General features: G+C 41.9%; 1 protein-coding gene across 2 annotated transcripts in view; it reads right to left on the bottom strand.

Annotated features, from left to right (window-relative positions):
• Positions 1-9,883, bottom strand: part of LOC111153863 (transmembrane protein 218) — a 15,650-nt gene extending 5,767 nt beyond the window's left edge. Inside the window, exon 1 of one of the 2 annotated variants that reach the window (XM_022513134.1) lies at positions 9,778-9,883. The gene's annotated coding sequence lies outside the window, so the exon portion shown is untranslated. Of the gene's footprint in view, positions 1-9,745 lie in introns of both variants that reach the window. The other variant, XM_022513135.1, reaches the window with a different exon arrangement.
• Positions 9,884-11,679: the final 1,796 nt, after the last annotated feature.

Here is an 11,679-nt window from a genome sequence, read left to right as displayed (position 1 = left end):
GAAAAGAAAAGAAAAGAAAAGAAAAGAAAAGAAAAGAAAAGAAAAGAAAAGAAAGACCCAGATAATCACAAGACATAAATGTCCCCCTGTGTCATTGAGATTTTCTTCACCAAAGGAAGCAAACTCCTAAGCCCTTGAAGAAGACAAGGACGATGAAGAAGAAAGGAGCCTCACTCTATTCGAGCATTCACAGAGTGCTAAGTATCTTACAAATACATTTCATTTAATCACGGCCGCAGGTGTCTGAAGTAGGTCTTACTACAGCCGTGTCACAGAACACGTAAGTGAGGCGTCATGCAAAGGGCTATGTATTCACAAACAATTGTGAATTGGCTTACAATAGAACGGTATCCTCTCACGGTACTGGAGGCCAGAAATCTGAAATCAAGGGGCCTGCCAGGTTGGGCTGCCTCTAGAGGCTCTACAGGACAATGCTTCCTGGATCTTCCAGCATCTGGAGGGCCGGGCACTGCTTGGCTTGCAGCTGCATAGTTCCAATTTCTGTTTCCGTCTTTCCATGGCCTTCTCCTTTGTGTCTCTGTCACTTTCTCCTCTGTCTTTTATGAGGACACTTGTAGTGGACTTAGGGTCCACCCAAAGAATCTGGTTTGATCGCCTCTCAAGATCCTCAGTTATGTCTGCAAAGACCCTCCTTCTCCATCAGGTCGTGCTCCCACGTTCCAGGGATTAGGATGTGGGCATGATCTTTTGAGGGGCCATCACTCAGTGGGCCACCCACTCCACTGAGTCTAGAGCACGCCCCCTGATTTTTCACTTCAGTATCAGAGACAAATCTTAAGCAAATAAATTCCACCTCAGTTCATGGTTTTCTTTACCGTGATGGTTTCAATACCACAAAAATTATTATCTATGAGAAGTTCTGTCATAAAGGCATTGGAAAGTTTGGAAAGGAAGCCCTGGGCATAAACTGCCAAACAAACAAACATTTATTCAACCAACATCTATTCTGTGCCACGGTCTGGGGATCACAAGGGCAGATAAGACGTATCTTCTGACAGAAGCTGCAGGCCCACTGGGGAACACTGTCATGTAAACAGCTATCCACGCCGCACTCTGATAAGGAGACAACATACAAAGTGGGACAAAGTGGGAGCTGAGGCAGCGCAAAAGGAGAAGGGCCTCAATGAGGAGGTGACTTCCCATAGGCCCATTTGGGAAAGAATCCATGTGGTAAGATGACAGGTACGGGGAGGGGTAGGCCAAGAGAGGAGTGGCAGCAGGTGGGCTGGGCTCTCACTTGCTTCTCTAACTTATCTGGGGTGCCCCCCCCAATTAGAGAGCACGGTATTACCCCAATAACTCTAAAGTGCCAAGAGTTTCCCCACCGCTGGGTCCCTGAACTTGCTGTTTCCACTGTCTGGAATTAATCCACAAGCCCCACAAACCTTCCACTATTTGTGGGGCTGGCTTCTCCTCATCTGTCTGATTTCAGCTTTAAATGTGACTTCCTCGGAAAGGTCTTCCCTGATGGCTCTGGTTAAAGGAACACCCCGAACAATTACCCTCCATCACTCCTTATTTCCTTCAGGGTTCATTTCACAAACTGAAAGTAGTTCACTTTTGAACTTACTATTTACCGGTTTACTTTCTATGTCTCCAACCAGGATAGCAAACTCCAAGAGGATAGAGATTTTATATCTTGCTCCCCACAGTATCCCCAGTTCTTACCACAGGTATAATAAGCAAGAAATATTTGTTGGATGAATAAATGAAGCAGTGCTAACAAATCCACAGAAATCGAGTGAAGGGCTGATACGATCATATTTAACTTTAGCAAGAGGACTGTAACTTCTGGCCAATATGCTGGACAGCCCTAACATGGGAAGTACCTCGCATGACAGTGGACACATAGAAATGCTTCGTAAAATTGCGCAAAAAGAACTCAATACACAGCAGAGCTCGGGAGCAATAAAGGAAAATCATTAAGTATCATAAATGAAAGCACATATCAAAATCTGAGTGGTGAGCAGGAGCTGAGCCCAAAGGTCTACAGGGTTACTGAAACCAGCCGCAGACCCCTGGAGTGGTCCCTCCTGGACAGATGAGGTCTCAGACCTACGACACAGAGAACCAAATGGAGAACAAGGCATAAAGATAAGCCCAGAAAGGGCTCACTTGTCTTTGAAACAGGGACTAGAACATTTGCTACTGACTCTGTTGGAAGAAAGTTGGCCAAGTACCTCAGGCCGTGAGTGAAAAACAGACTAACCCAAGAGAAATCTGAATCCCAAGCCAATACCACATGCCAGTACGGGGTTCAAATCATACTACCAAAGCGGTATGGGAATCTTGAGAAGGAAGATTTACATAAAACCAGTCTCAAAGTGAGAAACTCGTGGGATCCCGGCAGAGACAACTGAAACCTCTTGGTAGGGATGCCACACAAGTCAGCGGGCAAGGCTCCCACTAGAGTGGGTATAAAATAAATTTGTTTTTAGACATAAAAGGAGTGAAATGGCTGTCATAGCTGTACTTTAGCAAGAATGAAAATGAACCCAGAAAGAAGGCATGAGATGTAAGGAGGGACGGTAAGAAAAATACTGGGTAATATTGATAGTAAAGACTTCTGTAATGATAAGAAGGGCTAATTGTTTGAGGAGTTAAAAACAAGGAAGAACAATAGCAACACAATATGGATATGTCTCCTCAGGCAAGGGAACCAAAAGCAAAAATAAACTATTAGGACTCCACCAAAATAAAAAGCTTTTGCACAACCCAGGAAACTATCAACAAAACAAGAAGGCAACCTAGTGAATGGGAAAAGATATTTGCAAATGGTATTTTCCAAAAGGGGTTAATACCCAAAATACATAAAGAACTTACTACAACTCAACACCAAAAACCAATCTGATGAAAAAATGGGTAGAGGTTCTGAAGAAACATTTTTCCAAAGACATCCAGATGGCCAACAGACACGTGAAAAGATGCTCAACATCACTCATCATCAGGGACGTGCACATCAAAACCACAGTGAGATATTACACTAGTCAGAATGGCTAGACAAGAAAGAGATAAGAAAGAACAAGTGTTGGTGAGGATGTGGAGAAAAGGAACCTTCATACACTACCGGTGGAACGTAAATTGGTACAACCACTTAAAAAACAGTATGGAGGTTCCTCAAAAAATTAAAAATAGAAATACGATATGATTCAGTGATTCCACTACTGGGAATTTACCCAAAGAAAATGGGAACACTAATCTGAGCAGCCTATGTTTATTGCAACATTATTTACACTAGCCAAGATATGGAAGCAACCTAAGTGTCCATGGATGGAAGAATGGATAAAGATAAGGTAGCTAAAGAGGATTAAAAGGTACAAACTTCCAGGTACAAAATAAGTCACAGAGATTCAATGTGTTGTACACCTGAAACTAATATAACACTGTATGCCAATTATACTTTAATAATAAAGAAAATGAAAACAAGGAAGAGCTGAAATATTTGTCAACAATTACGTGGAAGATGAGAAAAGACAGTTCCAAGTGAAATTATTGGTTATTATTTTGCTCTGGAAGAGATGCCAGTTAATGATTACCTGTAGGCTTTGTTAAACTAAATCTGCATGTTAAAAAACATATAGATGAACACCAAATAAAAGAAACAGGGTAAATAACTTCCACACTAATAGAGTGAAAAAAATAAAGGAAGAGGGCAGAAGGCAAGAGGGGAGAGAAACAAAGAAAAAGCAAGGAATATAGAAAATACAACACAAGATTGTAAAATAAACCCAAATATAACAGTCATCATAGTAAACACACACGATTATTCTCAAATATTAAAGGAGATTTTCATACTGGATGTTGTTTAAACCAGCTCTTTGCATGGAAAGAATAATGAGAGAGATACTGAAAAAAGGCAACTGATAAAGAAACTGAAAGAGCAAATACAAATACAAATAAAACAAAAACAAGGGGGAAAGGGGAAGATGGGAGGATGTTGTCCAACAGATACAGAGTTTCAGTTTTGTAAAATGAAAAAGTTCCAGAGATCCCTTGCACAACAATGTGTATATCCTTAAGACTACTTAACCAAACATTTAATGTGGTTAAGATGGTGAATTCGAGGTATGTGTGTTTTACCACAATTTCAAAAAACCCAAACCAAACAAAATAAAATCTGGTGAAGCAATATTAGTATCAAACAAAATAGAATGGAAAGCTTTGAAAGGTATTAAGAGTGACAGTCCCTAACAGGAAAACTGAACAAAAACAAAAAAAAAAAAAAAAACAAACCCAAAAAAACCAACTCAGGACAAATATAAACCCAAGACAAAATTTTAAAATATGTAAAGTCAAAAGGAATCACTGTAATAAATGAACAAACCCACAAATTTAATGGAGATTTTAATATACCTCTTTCAGAAACTTAAAGTGAATATATGAATGGCCAATAAAGATATGAAAGGTGCTCAACTTCATTAGTCATCAGGAAACTAAAATGAAAACCACCCTGCAGTACCTCTAGATACCCACCAGAATGTCCACGAAGGTATAAACTTCCAGTTATAAAATAAGTATGTCAGAGAGATTCGATATGTTGTACACCTGAAACTGTCCATTACACTTCAAAAATTAAAACAAAATAAGGAAGAGTGAAAACATTTGTCAACAGTTACGTGGAAGATGAGAAAGGGCAGTTCAAAGTTAAATTCTTGGTTATTATTTTGCTCTGGAGAAGGTAACACCACCAAGTGTTGACAAAGATATGGGGTAAATGGAACCCTGATTCAAAGAAACCAAACGTCAAAAACCTTTCATGAGGCAACTGGGGAACTCTGAACAGTATTTGCATATTGGATGGTATTAGGGAATTATTATTTTGTTTTATATGTGAAGATATTGGGGTGTCTGGGTGGCTCAGTGGGTTAAGTGGCTGACTCTCAGTTTCGGCTCTGGTCATGATCTCAGGATTATGAGATCGAGCCCCAGGTTCCACTCTAAGCTCCGCTCAGAGTCTTGCCTGTCCTTTTCCCAATGTTCCTCCCCTCACTCATGCTCATCCACATGTGCTTTCTCTCTCTCTCCCCCAAATGAGTAAAATCTTAAAAAAAAAAATGTGATGACACTGCGATTACACTGCTAAAAGATTACAACATACATATAGACATGCACAGACATACCACCGATAATATATGTCCCGGAACTTCAGGATTATCCAGGGAAAGGTGAAGGGGGTTAACATGAAATAGGACTGGTCATGCAATAACCGTTGAAGCTGGATCATGAGTACATGAGTGTTTGCTATACTGTTTTTTACACTTTTGAATGTATTTGAAACTTTCATAGTAGAAAGATGTGTGTATTTCTGTGTATAAGTAGGAATAAATACAAAGAAAGGTGTGTTAAGATTTTTACAGCAAAAATTGCTAAACTTCATTCAAAGGTATTAAAAAATATTTTATTTATTTATTTATCTATTTATCTATCTATCTGCCTATGAGAGAGAGAGAGAGAGAACTCGCAAGGGGGTAGGGAGAGGGACAACAGACCTTGTGCTGAGTGAGGAGGTCAAGGCAGGGCTTGATCTCATGACCCTGAGATCATGACCGGAGCCAAAACCATGAGTCGGACACTCAACTGACTGAGCCTCCGAGGCACCCCCAAAGCTATTTTTCTTTAAAGGCCTGAATAGAATAACCAGAGAAGAGAAATAACCAACATTCCTGGACGGGACGGTTCAATAATATAAGATCTCAACATCAATTCAATGCAATTCTAACCAAAATCTCAAAATAATTTTTTGTGGAGCTCATGGAACTTGAAAACGTATCCCAAATTCATATGCAAGAGCAAAAGCCCAAGAATAGCGAAAACAATTTTGAGAACTAGGAGGGAGACTTGCCTTTCTTGTCACCAACTGCCGCAAGACACATTATAAAACCAAGGTAATTAAAACAGTGTGATTTGGCATAAAGACACATGGATCAGTGGAATAAAATAGAGAGCCCAGGAACAGATCCATGCATTTATGAAAACTTGGTACAGGACAGAGTTGGTTCTGATTCAGCAGGTAAAGGATTTCATGGTGTTGGGACAAATGATTATCCAATCAGAAAGCAGTCATACTTGACCTCTACTTTATGTCATATACAAGCCAATTTTAAATGGAAAGTAATTCATAATAAAACAGCATATGTTTAAATATACAAATGTTCAGGCTGACTACACCAGAATATATAATGAAGTACAGCAGTCAGATGCTTGCACCTAAACTTAGAATCCTCATGAGCGCAAAGCTACAAATGCGGGCCCATGCAGGTGTGCTATATGGCAACTCAAATACCACGAGCTGGGCTGCCTTCAGCTCTATGATTTTCTCAAGTGATGAACAACTCTTGTGAAAGTTCCAAAACACAAGTAAGTATAATTTCCCCTTGATTTACATTTGAGTTGCATTCCTGGAAATTTTACTATGTCACACTGTGCCAAAGAATACATTATGTTTATATGAAAAATGGAGTTAGGTTCTAGGCTGAGATTGGAAATGAGGATCCTGTGGGACACTCGAAAATGGTGCAGGATGCAGGACAATTCTTCACGGCAGCGTAGCATCCCCAGCCCTGCTCCGTAAACCCCAGTAGTGTCTCCAAATCACAATAATAACCAAATGTGCTCTCACAAATTCCAAAATGACCGACAGGGTGGTACCATCCCCTTGGAGAACCAACACTCTAGAAAAACTCTTGCATAAAGAGACATGTACAAGGATGTTCACTGCAGTTTTTTTTCAAAAGAGCAAAACATCTGAAAAAAACCTAAAGGTCTATCAATAAGGGAATGGATACAATATTATATACTCATCATGAACACTTAAAATGAACTTGGCTATCTGTATTGATATGAATGCTATCTCCAAAACAATGTTGAGTGATAAAAGCAAATTACAAAATGAAGCCCACAGTGTGATACCACGTGTATTTTCAAAATTAAGAAAGTAATAAAAGTAACCGATTGTGCCACCCAGTGGCGCAAATAAGCATCTGATTCTTGGTTTCAGCTCACATTGTGATCTCAGGGTCATGAGATCAAGTTCTGTGTAGGGCTCTTCCTCAGCATTCTCTGCTCAGTGTGGAGTCTGCTTAAGTTTCTCTCTCTCCCTCCCTCTGCCTCCCTCCCCGCCCTGCACTCTCTCACACAAGCTCTCTAATATAAATAAATCTTTAAAAAGTGACATATTGTTTACAAAATGCATATATACTGTACAAATATAAACACATCAGCATGGGGTGCCTGGGTGGCTCAGGGAGTTAAAGCCTCTGCCTTTGGCTCAGGTCATGATCCCAGGGTCCTGGGATCGAGCCCTGTATCGGGCTCTCTGCTCGGCAGGGAGCCTGCTTCCTCCTCTCTCTCTGCCTGCCTCTCTGCCGACTTGTGATCTCTGTCTGTCAAATAAATAAAATCTTTTAAAAAAAAAAATACATGGGCATGAACGATGCACACCAATTTCCAAAGGAAAGCAAATGGGGCCAGAAAAGAGAACAGAAGGATCTTAATTAAATCAGTGATGTTTTGTTTCTTTAAAAGAAAACACTTGAGCAGATGTGCCAAAATGTTCATGTTTGTTAAGCTAGTTAGTAGGGCATAGGTATCTGTTATACTAGCCAATGTAATAGTCTCAATTTATGAAATTCTTCAGAGAATTCTTAATTTTTAAAGTGGTAGCTGGAGGCTCAGTGCATATGAATCGAGATCAGAGACCAGACTGAGGACCAGTAGGGGACTCTCTGGATAAGGGATGATGAGGGTCTGGCCTTCTGCCTTAGCCGTGGAAATGGAAAGGAGTCAAGGGAAAAGGTATTAGAGATGACTCAGGTTTTCTGCTTAGTTGACTGTGCTGATGGCACTACCCTAACAAGATAACTAGTCAAGTTTAATTGCTGATGTTTGGGATAAATTGTAGAAATAACTTGTAAAACTTGGACCAACTCTAACACCTAGAATACAAGGCAAGTGGTGGTCGAAGTTGGTACCATTAGAAACAAGACCCTTCAATCCCCCATGGAATATTAAAGGTTCATGAGACACTGGGAATCCGTATGTGGCATGGCTTTAAAGTAATGAGACAACTATCCCCAAGCTCTTCTAAGAATGCGGTTCATCACTTTGTAACCAAACTGTGTACATTTTCTGGCTAAGCATGGAAAGAGAAGCCTGAATATAGTATAGAGTGCTGCTGTGGGAAAGATGTGAACATCTGGTCATTTTATCTTGTTAATTCTGTGTGGGAATAATACTAATGATTATTTCTCATAGTGGAATAGCTAAATTATTGAGTAAATAATTAATTATTGAGTAAGTAATTATTGAGCTAAATTATTGAGTAAATTGTTGAGTAAATAATTATTGAGTAAATAAATATGATTAAAAAATTAAAACAATGGTGTTTTGGATTCATGTCTGGGACTTTTTCAAACCTTCTTTGAGAACAGATGGTTTAGCCAACTTGCTTTCCAGAGTAAGTCCACTTAGGTCTGTGGCATTTAAAGCAGGTGGACTAGAGTCAGAATAAAGTAATGTCTCCATTTGAACACCCTGTTTAGTAGCTGATGACCAGAGCAACCCCAGGGCCAATTTCCCCCCTCTGTGCTCCTACTGTGAGGTCTTTCTTCGGAAAGAGATCGTCCCAAACTTTTAGAGGTCTGTATAGTGCACTGCTCATTCATTTATTGTTAGTTCTACATACCCTTTCTCACAGCTCTCAGAGAAAACTGAGAGAGGCATACATTCATGCATACAGCCCAGTAGATTAAAAATATACTGCTCGCCATGGCTGTCCATCATGTGTGAGTATACTAATGGTCATTAGGAGATGACTTACAGTCAGGTACAAATGTGCATTCCATGGAGGGTAAGTTGGTCTTAGTGGGGCTGGTGGTGGGAGCTAGATATCTAACCCATTCCTACATTCTCAGACTCAAGGCCTTGAAGGCAGCAGAAAACAGAGATTACAGGAATGAATGGCCCTTCTTCAGGATTCCTTTCCACTTTCCTTTATAACCATTCCAAACCTTCAAATATAATGGGGTTGGGGGGGGAATATCACACATACATTTTTCTACAGTAAACATTTCACTACGGTTTGAATTTTAATGTACTAGGATAATGCTTCTACCTTTGTAATTAAATAAAATGCAAGCCTGGGAGAAATCAATCGTGGAGCTACCTAAATGCCATCCATGTGGCATCAGGTCCTAACGCACTGCGAGAAAAGGGGGATCAGTGGATCCAGACACGTCCTTCCACCCACTTTCCTGGGCGGTGTGCGGGCCTTCTGGAAGCTACCTCCCCAGGCGCTCCCAGGACAGCAGCACTCCAGCGCTAGAGTCAGCACCCCAAAACTGGGGCTCTAGCGTCTCTCCCCAGCCCTGCGGCTCGTTCAAACTGGCGGCAGGAAAACGTCGCCCCCAGGTCTCATCAGAATGTTCGCCGGGCTACCTCGCAGTAACTGGAGAGACTACGGTCTCGGTCATAAGGTATTTGAATCAGACACTGACACTTCACTTTCTTAGGAGCATGACAAAGAAAGCCTCCCTTTTTTCTCAGCCCCAACTAAGTGCTTATTAGCCGCCGGGCCTTGGGAGCAGGTCGGCGGTAAGGGTGGTCTGAGAGTCCGCGCAGAGCCATCCACACGCGGCATCTTCTAGCCTTCTCAGCCCCAGCCTCCGCCATTCTCCCTTCGCGGCAGCACCCCACGCCCTCGCAACTTTCCTCGCCTCCCCCTCACCTGGCCCTCCCTCTCCCAGGTCCCCTACTCACACCTCACTGTCCGGCCCGTTCCAGCCCACAGGGGCTTCGGTCTACTTATGACGAATCACAAGTGGGCTTTCATCCAGGTGATTCCAGATTCGCTAATCAGCGCCGCTCTTTCAACGCCCAGCTTCCTTCTCATTTGCTTACAACAGCAGCGCCTCCAGGCAACGCTGAGCGTGGCGGGTGGGCACGTCGCACTCCGTTACGCCCTCCGATTGGTGGGTGCTATTGGACCCGAGACCGGCCTCAAGTTCGATTGGATCGAGGCAGTCCTGGCTCCGCCTCCCGTCCCACCCTGTTGTCAATCACACCATCTTTTAGGTAACCCGCGGAACCATTGGTCAGTGTAGCGTGGGGGCGGGTTGTTAGGCGGCTCTCCCTGCCTCCCTCGCTGTTACTATGGAGACTACAGCGAGGTTGTGAAGTGGAGGAAGGCAACACCTTCGCCTAGTCTCGAAGTCCGAGATTTGTACAGCGGTTTAGACGTTAATGTCTGTTTCGGAGTCTGATGGACATCTCAGTCCCCGACCCACTGGTTTGGGTGGATGGTGGGACTCCAGGGGCAAGTCAGGTTAGGCCTCGGAGAGGTGAGGTCAGGCCCTGACATTGAGGGTCCCAAAAACCTCCCACCCCATCCCACCCCCGGACGGAACCGAGTCCGAAGCACAAGTTGTATGTACCAGCGTCATATTTTCGTTTATCCTTGCCTCGCCTTATTTTATTTGGAGCTGTTCTTCCGTTAGCCTTAGGAAGTAGACTGTGGCAAGAATGATTCTTCTCATGGTACAGACTGAAGAAGCGAGGCCAGTGTCCATCAAGTAAATCAGTAGCCACACCTCCAGGCTGCTGGAACTGGTCCATGCCTTAGCCGACTGCTGTTACCTAACTGCAAACTAAAGCTCGCGGTGGTTTTGTTCCAAAGCTTTGTATGGCCCGTTAGACCAAAATATCCATAAATCAGGCCATCCAATGGAAATAGGACAGAGGATACACGCTCCACGGCTGAATCAGGAAGGGAAAACAGACAACACTCAAAATAAACAATACCAAATTTGAGAACTGTAGTACTTGCATCTTTGACCTTAGACAACATTCTGAAATATCATGAAGCAAACTATTCAGTCCTGAAACACTGAAGCTCTGATTTAGGGAATTCAGCTCCTGTGTCAGAGCTTTATGGGTAAAATGGAAGAAGATGGTTGAATTCCATTAAATGTAAGTCTCAAATTTACTTTTAAGGTTTCATTTGCAGTCATATGTCCTAACAAACTACTACTTATGTGTTTAACAACTGAACCACTTGGCCCAATGCAGAGCTCTGAGGTTAAGAAAGCCATTATTTTGATTAATTCATTTCATTGGAATCGAGTGTTAACTGTGGCTAAGCACTGGTAGAGACTATAAGGATACAGAAAATACTGTGTGATCCTGTGATTACTTAGTAAGCTACGGTTTGTTACTGCCAACAGCATATGAAACAATTAGGAAATACGTTAAGACAAGATATAATATGAGCCAAGCTTAATTGCCCTCCATAATAATAATAATAATAATAATACTTCATATTTGCAGAGCATTTTGTAGTTTTCAGAGCACTTCTTCACTCATATTCTTTGGGGAAAATAGTGTTTTGGCTGGATTAATTGGGGGTCTTTGTGGTATAGTTAGCATGAATGCTGGGACCTGGCATGTGGGTAGGAATGGAAAAGGTAGAACAGAGATAGAAGGGAATCCAGGGTGAGAAAACAGTTTGAACAAAGAGAATGAGACATGAATGAGCATTGAGTATCTGGGGAATAATGTGGAGACTGGTCTAAGCCAGAGTGGAGACAAATAATGGAAAATAACACCATTTAGACCAACTGGTTAGAACCAGTTCTGACTTCTTAATGTTTTGGGGGGAAAGTG

The sequence above is a fragment of the Enhydra lutris genome, unplaced genomic scaffold, assembly GCF_002288905.1.
Source record: "Enhydra lutris kenyoni isolate GAN:26980312 unplaced genomic scaffold, ASM228890v2 scaffoldscaffold34, whole genome shotgun sequence".
Taxonomy (NCBI): Eukaryota; Metazoa; Chordata; class Mammalia; order Carnivora; family Mustelidae; genus Enhydra; species Enhydra lutris.
This window is presented reverse-complemented; position numbering and strand designations above follow the sequence as displayed.